This window comes from Pan troglodytes, chromosome 12 (assembly GCF_028858775.2).
Source record: "Pan troglodytes isolate AG18354 chromosome 12, NHGRI_mPanTro3-v2.0_pri, whole genome shotgun sequence".
Taxonomy (NCBI): domain Eukaryota; kingdom Metazoa; phylum Chordata; class Mammalia; order Primates; family Hominidae; genus Pan; species Pan troglodytes.
Window position 1 is genome coordinate 116,424,024 of NC_072410.2, and position 9,738 is coordinate 116,433,761.

A 9,738-nucleotide genomic window follows, 5' to 3' on the forward strand; every position below is an offset into this window, starting at 1 on the left:
CTCTAGTCCATGTTCATTTTTAGGTTCATGGATTATTCAATACAGTGGATCACAATGTAGAGCAGAGTCATGACAGCTGTTTGCATTGAAGGTCAGCTGCAAGGCCCTGGGTGAGTCATACTTCTCTGCATCTTTGCTTCTTCAGCTCTAGGAAGGCTTATTGCTCCCTACCCCATTCTCTTCCCTGGAATTTGTAAAGCTAAATTGGCCATGCAATGTGAAAAGACTGTGTCCTTTGGAAGACAAAGTTCATTTATGTACTTCAGACTTCTGGATCATTGTAAAGCAAGGTTTTTTTTTTTTTATTTTTATTTATTTATTTTTTTTGTGTGGAAATTCTTTTCAAAAGAAAAAAAGTCAGTGGAAACCCAAAACATACGAATTCAAACCTGAGCAGAAGGCCTGGCAGGCGATGTCATTTGAGAACAAAGCAGCCAGCATCCTCTCTCTAGAGACAAAACACATTATTTCTATGACATGCTTAGTCTCCATCTGCTCAGAGAAAAGGAGTGAATCTCCCATATGCCTTACCATTGGGCCATGCCTGCCTATGACAGTGGCTCTCCCTACAATGCAGAATTGAACATTAAGTAACTTTAGGCTGCTCTAATGGAAATAGCATATGGGTACTAAGTGAGTGAAAATAAATGAATACCTTGATTATTTTGCTCTATTTTTGTGTTGATAAAAGCGACTGCCACTAATCACTGATCAGTTTCTAATGATTTCAGTAAATCTGTTTTTCATTTTTCTGAAGAATTCTCAAGCAATACCCATCATACTCATTGTTGAAATTATATACTCATGAAAAAGAATTTAAATACTCCCAATTATGTTATATGGTCATATTTTCCACATAAACATAGGCATTTATTTCCTCTAGCAGTGCCCAGAGCCAGCACAATATGTAATTTGCTAGGCTATTTGGCAACTAAGAATGATTAAGACCCTGCTGTTTGCAGTTAATATGGTGTTTAACTTGAGTTTGAGGCCAGAAAAGTAAGTAGGGCTGATACTGAACTGTTCCTTTGTTTGTGAACGTGAAAGTTTTATGTGTCATTTCACCTAGTTTGGTAGAATATTGCTACAGAAACAATAAAAGGAAAAAAGAGAAAACAGTCATTTCATTTAATACTTGGATATTCTGTTCTTAATATTTGTAGTTGATGGCAAAGTCATATTTTCAGGGGAAATGTTAGGCTCAGGTGGCTGGAGGACGTGTTAGTGAGACAGGACATGGTAGGATTTCCCCTTGCTGCACAGCTGCAAGCTAGCCCTGACCACAGACAGCATCCTTCATTCTGCACAGCCATGTTGCAAAAGCTCCTTCTGGGGAACAGAGGAGATAAGGTGCTCTAGTGTCAGATCAAGACAAACTCATTCCGGAAGATGAACTAGAAGCAAGTGGAAAGTTACAGACAAAATTGAAGAATTTGGGAAGCATTTAAAATGTTTATAAAATTCATGGATGGATGCCAATTTTTTTTCTGAAAGAGAAGTTCTATAGGCCTTCAAATTGAATTATCAAGGAAAGGGAAAGTTTTGGATGAGATACAGAACAGGACTACAGAGAAAGAATATTTTCCAGGGCTTAGTCTGGAAAGCATTGTTTACTGTCCCTGAAAACTTTTCAGGGTACAGAGAAGCCACCAGAGTGAACAGAGAGAAGGGGAATGGTCAGGGCAGATAATCAGATGACTGACGTAAAGCTTTGTAGTTAAGAAGATGAATGACATTATGTGACCATTGAGGTCATGAGCCCTGTGGTCAAGAGTGTAAACCCTTACAGGATCAGAATTTCTGGCCAGGCTCTAGTAGACACATGTGTTGGAGAAGCTCTGGTGAAGCCGAAGATTGTGTGTTTAGATACAGCATTCCAAATACAAAATATAATGAATTCAAGATAAATATATGATTTGACTTGTCAGTTAAAAATTTGTCTTATACTCTCCAGGATAATGCAGCAAAACAAACAAAAAATCATGTACCAGGAAAGATAGAGAAAAATACATGGATGGTAGTGTACCAACAGTAGCTAGTAGCACTCACAATTAAGGGAGAGTGAGCTGGACCTACGAATGAGGACTAAAATAGCACAGATGGCCTCTCAGCAATTCCAGAATCCCCATCAACTCTGGGTACTATAGTAAGCATTACTGCTACTACAATTAAGTCTGATCATTTCAGTATCTATAGTTAGGAATCAGTGCAACACATAACTACAGTCCAAAATATGCCCAAGTTTAGTTTCATTTAAAAAGTGTTTGAATCAGGGATAGATGAGTTATCCATCTGGAAGACACTCAGGAAAGACTGAGGAAGCAGTGACACTGGTATTACCATAAGAGTCACCTTTGCAGGTGTCCACTTCAGGTGGAGTCACTGCTTAACCTTTAAATTCTCAGCTCTAATACATCTCTGACCTATACCCTGGCTCTGTGTTCTACCAATTGGTGCACTGAACCTGCTATTCTGTCTAGTTTGGTTCATTTAAATTTGACATGCCCCAAAACATTAAAGGGTAAGCCTCTCTCTCACAGACAATGGGCTATTGGAATGCTAGATGTTTCTTTTCAAAGAGCATGTGAAGAGTATTATTAGAAAGTAATTAGTCCCTGACCACATCAATTTTCTTTGGGACCAGAAATGTCACCTCCTCTGAGGATTTGTGGAAGCAGAGGCAGGTGGCTGCCTGAAGAGCTGTTGTATAATGTGCTCTAGCTGCAGGGAGAATCGGAGAGCCATGGTACAGGTAGACTTTGAGCTCCTTGACAACTCCAGAATTTTATAAATCTATGTTATCTTAAGCAAGAAATATTTTTTTTCTTTTTCCCGGACAGTTCCAGCTACTTGATTTTGTCAATGGTTTTAAGAATTCCAAAATACAGCTCTGGACTATTGCCATGACTTGATTGTCTAGGGATGGACATGCTAAGAACCTGGGATTAAAAATGGATCCTGAATGTAGCTGAATGGGTCGTGGGTTGGTTTGTGGAGCCCACTGAGGTTAGCTGCAGACCGTGCATGGTCTAGAAGGCCACTGTGTGGCTGCCTCTGTGGCCCAGTGTCCTTTCACCTCTTCATCCTTGGAGCTTCATGTGTAGATGAGGATAAAACAATAACCCTGTGCTCACTCTTTTCAGATACATGTGCACTATGAGGGAGAGTGAGGTGTGCTAGAACCATCAAACAGGCCGCACATGCAATTCATGTAAATGACCACATAAATGTATTGATATAAAGAAACTCTGCTCCTTTGGTAACGTAAACTATAGAAATTCAGGATAAAAGAGCTTAGGTTATTGGATCAGGTTCTAAAAGGTGATTCCTTTGGAACTGTTCACACTGGGGGAGATGAGAATTGTAAACTTCCAGCAAGATCTCATAGACTGTGCTCTCTTCAGTATTTCCACCATCAAAAATTAGGTATCTGTACTTGGACTTTACCTCTTCATGCCTTCAAGTTTGGAAGGGAAATTTTACCTATCTGACGAAATCATCTCTTTTTATACAGCCTTCTAGGTGTGAATATTCTACCTTATTTTTTTTTCTAAAATGCAACATTTTTAAGGAATTTATTTAAAAAATAAACAGTAATTTGCACTGTTGGGGGTCTGCACTTTGTGGAAGGCATAGAGACAGGTCTTGTGTGGCTGGTGCTCTAGCCCATGGGAGTTTCCTATGGAACTGGACATGCTGGACATAATCCCCAGCCCAGGAAGCTGCTCTCTGTCTGGAGCACATAAACCTTCCTGCAGGGAGGGCTGTGTCCTTATGGTGTGAGGCTGATGTCTTGGTGGGGTAAAACCACATTTCTCTTAGGTACTGGAAACTACAAGAGGAATCTCTATGTTCTCTTTAATTTATTGGGCTTTTAAAATATAAGAAACTGACTTCCGGTCAGGCGTGATGGCTCACACATGTAATTCCAGCACTTTGGGAGGCCAAGGTGGGCAGATCACGAGGTCAGGAGATCAAGACCATCCTGGCTAAAACAGTGAAAGCCTGTCTCTACTAAAAATACAAAAAATTATCCAGGCATGTTGGCACACACCTGTAATTCCAGCTACTTGGGAGGCTGAGGCAGGAGAATTGCTTGAACCTGGGAGGCGGAGGTTGCAGTGAGCCGAGATTGCACCCCTGCACTCCAGCCTGGGTGAGAGAGCAAGACTCCGTCTCAAAATAAATAAATAAATAAATAAATAAATAAATAAATAAATGAATGAATAAATAAGAAATTGACTTCCACTAAATCAATTTAAACATGTCCCTGAATCAATTGTACATCTCACTTTAACTTGAATAAACAATTAGATTAAGACATTGAGAAATAAAACCCCCAATAGTAATATAATTTATCTTCAGCCCTTACTAGTATTTTCTCAATGTAACTCCAGTCTTGAGCTGCTGTTCACAGAAAAATCTGAATCTTGAGTCACTGGAAGAAAAGCAATCTTCTTTGTCGGCAGAGCTCCAATTATCTGCTATCCATGCCTTGGTGGGACATAGATTTTGACCTGGGGCAACTGTAAAGCTCCTGCACATAGTGAAGACAAGGCTGGGTGGTGCTCTTCTTGGCACCCTGGTTGTTCTACTTGGGTTCTGGAGAAGTGGGGTTGGCATAGCTGTGAGGCTGATGTTCCTTATCAGAAAAACACCTTCTGATTTTCTTTGACCTCTCATGAAAAATATTTTCTGTGGTATTTTTAAAAAAATTATTGCTTGCTTGCTTGCTCTCTGTTTCTCTTTCTCTGTCTTGTTTTATTTTTAAGTTGTTACTTTTTCACTCTGCCATTGGCCATTTTCTGAATATTCCGGTAATCCTCAAATTTATTTATTAAACACTCTCCATCATAACACTGTTACTCTACCTGAGGTTCAAATTTATTAGGTTGGTGTCAGAAAGAGCTTGATTATACAGGAAAATTTTTATTTCACTTGGGTAGAATTTTTAGTACAGAAGAAAAAACCTTGTTAAAATGACATAAAACATTACTTTTCTGCATAAGACACAGTAAATACAGATGCCACTTGGCATATTATGGGGTTATGTCCTGATGAACCTGCCATACATTGAAAATATCATAAGTTGAAAATGCATTTAATGTATCTAACTTACTTTTAATACACCTAACAATCATAGCATGGCCTAGTTCACATTAAATGTGCTCAAATCACTTAAATTAGCCTACGGTTGAGTGAAATAATCCAACACAAGGACTATTTTATAATGAAGTGTTGAATATCTCATGTTATTTATTGAATACTGTACTGAAAGTAAAAAACAGAATGGTACAAAAACAGAATGGTATAAATTTCTGTATGAGTACACAAAGAAGAGTTTCTATTGAATGCATATGGTTTTCATACCATCTGAAAGTCAAACCATTGTAAATCCAGGATTGTCTGTATTTGGGATCACAGCACTTTTTTTCATTTTATTATTTTGGTATTTTTTGAGACGGAGTCTTGCTCTGTCACCCAGGCTGGAGTGCAATGGCGCGATCTCGCCTCACTGCAAGCTCCGCCTCCCCAGTTCACGCCATTCTCCTGCCTCAGCCTCCGGAGTAGCTGGGACTACAGGCGCCCGCCACCACGTCCGGCTAATTTTTCGTATTTTTTAGTAGAGACGGGGTTTCACCGTGTTAGCCAGGATGGTCTCAATCTCCTGACCTTGTGATCCGCCCGCCTCGGCCTCCCAAAGTGCTGGGATTACAGGCGTAAGCCACGGCGCCCGGCTGGTCTTTCTTGTTAAATAACTGCACTTATTGGTAGAACACAGAGTTGGAAAGATAACCAAGGGCATGGTGAGCATAGGAGAGAAAATGTAACTTCATAAAGGTCAGTAATGGAGTAAAATAATTGATTACTGGAGAGAATTTCAATTTTTAGATCTCTATATGTTATATAAATCGAGATACCAAATAGATTCTAAAATTAACGTAAAAATCAGCAAATATTCTGTCATTCCCAAATTATGACTGCCTTACATCGTAAGTGCTATAGTAGTCTTTTCCCTCGTTAGTTTAAAAAATGATAGAAAAATATATAAAATGTTATGGTAGGTGTGGCCTCAATGCTGATAACAGAACTTTGTGTTCATCATTTTATTTAAATTGTAAAACTAACCTTATGAGGGACATATTTATATTTTCAAAATGCAGATGAGAAAACTGAGGCTCAGAGAGGAGCAGTGCCTGGCGGTGTCATTGAATGAGGGAGAGGCTGAGCTGGAACTGAAACTCAGTTCTTAGACCTCAAATTAAGAAGCACTCAATGTCTCCTTGCCGGCAAGCAGGTGATCTTCATTGTGAACCTGTATACCCCATGCAGTCCCACAGAACCCCACATTCTGAGGTCCCAGGCTTAATGAGCTACTCTCACTGTCTTGTGATTCCTAACAATTTTAGAACAAGGCTTCACAGAATGGGATGAGAGAAAAGAAACAGTAGACATTATGCTGCTCAATTGTGAGGAGTGAGATGAGGATTGGAAGTTGCCATTGGCCCAGAGTTTCTGCTCTGAAGAAAAGAGACAAAATCACAACAATGCTTCCCTTGGAAACAGTTCATTATTTGTTCTTTGAGAGCCCAGCTCTAAATTTGCACATTTTCCTGCGTTATCAAACTCTGGAGACCTCACGATTTGAAGAGGCCTGGGGTCCTGTACCATTGGGATAATTGTATTTCCATATTCAAGCAGAGAACAGGAGTAGCACAAGTACTCTCTGACATTGATTAGTATTCATTTAACAAGAAACAAAGAGGTGGCAAAAATCTCGAAGGGCAAACTGCCCTTGGAGTGTGTTGCTATAAAAATCTTGTGTCATTGAAAACAAGAAAAGGTATCTAACAGATCTTATGAAGCAAGAGGAGTATACCCTAATTTTTCCAGAGTCTAAAATTAAAGGTCAGTTTTATTTTGGAGTATACATATTCCTAGTAACACATTGAAAAGTTGGTTTTCCTAAGGCAAAATTTAACTGAGTTGGTGTTATGCTTTGAGGAGAATGTTGCCATAGCTGGTGCCATATTGGATACTCCAAATGCCATTGTTTGAAAACTCTGGACAACTGATTCAATGTAGACAGAAATGAATTGCAGGTGCTTGTTAGGTGGCATTGTAAAAATGGGGAAATGACTTGTGAAGTGAGAGGTCTATTTGTACCTGCATCTATCATACTTTTTCTGTGTATGTGTTTATAAAATGTAGCACACCTAGAATTTTCAAAACTTCTATAAGAAGTTCTGTTTCTCTGTTTTTTTTTTCATGCTGACCACCAGAATTTTGACCATAGGATTTAGACAGAACCCACCTATTCCAGGTATCCATCTAAACTAATATATACAGAGCTCTTTACATCCAGATTTTACAAAATTTGAAAATACTGAATCCAGCCTGTGAAGTGAGAGCTATTTTACAACTTAACTCAATTCTGCGTAAATACACGACCATGAGCGCCCTGAAGTAGGGCTCCACCGGCATGCACTGAGCCTCCTCACTGATGGCCAGGGTAGCCAGGAAATAATACTGTCCACTTTGGGTGCTAGACTCCTCCTAATGAGAGCTCCATATCCTGTTGATACTTGAAAGTGCAGCCTGCAATGCTCTACAGTGTGTTGTGGTCCCGATATGAAATCTACTCAGCATCTTGTCTTTCATCCTTACAAACAGAACTGCAATTTTATTCCAGTATCCAATATTCACCTCCCCAAACCATATGATTTTTTTTAAACCAATCTCACCCCAGTGCCAGAAGTTGATGGAGACACATCTAAGCCACTCAGTATATACTTCTAACTATTTCTGGTAAAAGCAAGATCGTTGTCCAATTGGGTAACTGGTCCAAAGTGATGAAGAAAGTTAAATTATCTTCTTTGTCTCCTGTTATACATGAATCAGGAAGCACCCTGCTTGATTGGGTCTAAGAGACATCTGAGTATTGTGAAAGGAACCAGTCTCCGTGGTAAACTGAGGCTATGGGTACCCAGTGATGAATGAAAGCAGTCTAGGTTCCTGATGATTCTGTTGTACCCTGACTTAGAAAACCTGGAATCTGTACAACCTTTATATTTCCTATCAGAGGAGATAAATTAATTCTCAAATTATTCATGCCAATTTGAGTTGAACTTTGTGTTATTTGCAGCAAAAAGTAATCCAACTGCTACATGGTGCAAGTTTCATCTTAGTGGCAGGACCCTAAAACCAGGTGTCTTTTTATGCACATGTGTAAAGTTCATTTTAAACACCAAATACTTATCAATGGCTTCACTTAAAGATGTTTTTACCACAGCTGAGAAAGGTTTTCTCAGGAGGCAGTACCATCGGCTTCACAGTGCATGCCGCTTAGCACCATTAAACCTTCTCACTCGCAATCGTAGCTCCGGGTGTTCTTGTTTAACCATTTCATATCCACTGCTACGTGGACAACATTTCCTCTTTGCAATTTAGCCAAGAATCCGCTAACTGAAAAAGCATTTTTTATTAAAATAGCTATTAGACATGTGGCAGGCCTGGAGCAGATCTTGTCTATAACATTATGAAAAAACCTATTATGCCAACATAAAAGTGATTTATTATGCAACATTTGTACGGAGCTCGCCCTCAGAACTATCTGTACAATTCCCCGAAATATCAAAATGTAACCGAAACAGAAATAAACTACCTACAGGGAATCACAAAACTAACCTATTTCAATAATTAGGCCATGATAGAATATGTTTTCACCCTTAAACCAAAATTTAAGTAAATTTTATATGATTTAATTCGGAGGCTAATTGTAGAGTTTGTTGAGCAAAGGGTTAACACTCTAACTGCCACTGTCCATGTTTACGGGAAATGTTGGTTATTGGACTATTTACTGTTATTTAGATCCTGAAGAAAAGACTATTGCAGTCATGGAATGTTTATAGAGGCATGTTAAGGCTCAGAGATTTTATTCATCTCGGTAAAGCTCTTAATTTTTGTCACTTGTGATAGCTTGATGCTTTTCTGCTGGTCTCCAGACTTCAATGTTTCCCCAAGCCTACAGCTGGGGTATTTCTACAATAGAAAATTGATTGCATCATTTCATCACTTAGAATTTCCCATCACAAACCTTCTTATTGAAAATCATATTCAAACTCCTCCTCACAGCACAGGGCTGTGGGTGGCTTCACCCCAATAGGTATCAGCCTCATCTCCCACACCCCGTGTGCTCCAGCATGGCTGACGGAGTCACAGTTTCCTAACACCCTGTGCTTCAGAGCTTTTACTCATGTGATTCTCTCAGCCTATGTTGCCCGTTTATTTGTCCATCTAACAAAATTTTGACCTTTAAAAATATCCTAATCATCGCAAACCCCATGATTCATTTCCTGGGTCCTTGCCACCCTGTCCACCCAAGTCAGCAGTGACCAGTCCCCTCTTGTTTAAACTTGCTGTTTCTACACTTACCCATCTGTTTTTCTTTAGTTCTTACCAGTCTATGTTCCTGCTGGAGTTGGTGGCTATCAGGTATCTCAACCTTTGACTCCTCACACTCTACTATAGTGTATATATAACAGACTCATATGAATTTTGATGAGTGGATGAAATTCCACATATATTTTTTGATAGAATCTCACTCTGTTGCCCAGGCTGGAGTGGAGTGGTGCAATCTTGGCTCACTGCAACCTCCGCCTCCCCGGTTCAAGCAATTCTCCTGCCTCAGCCTCCCGAGTAGCTGGGACCACAGGTGAGCACCACCATGCCCGGTTA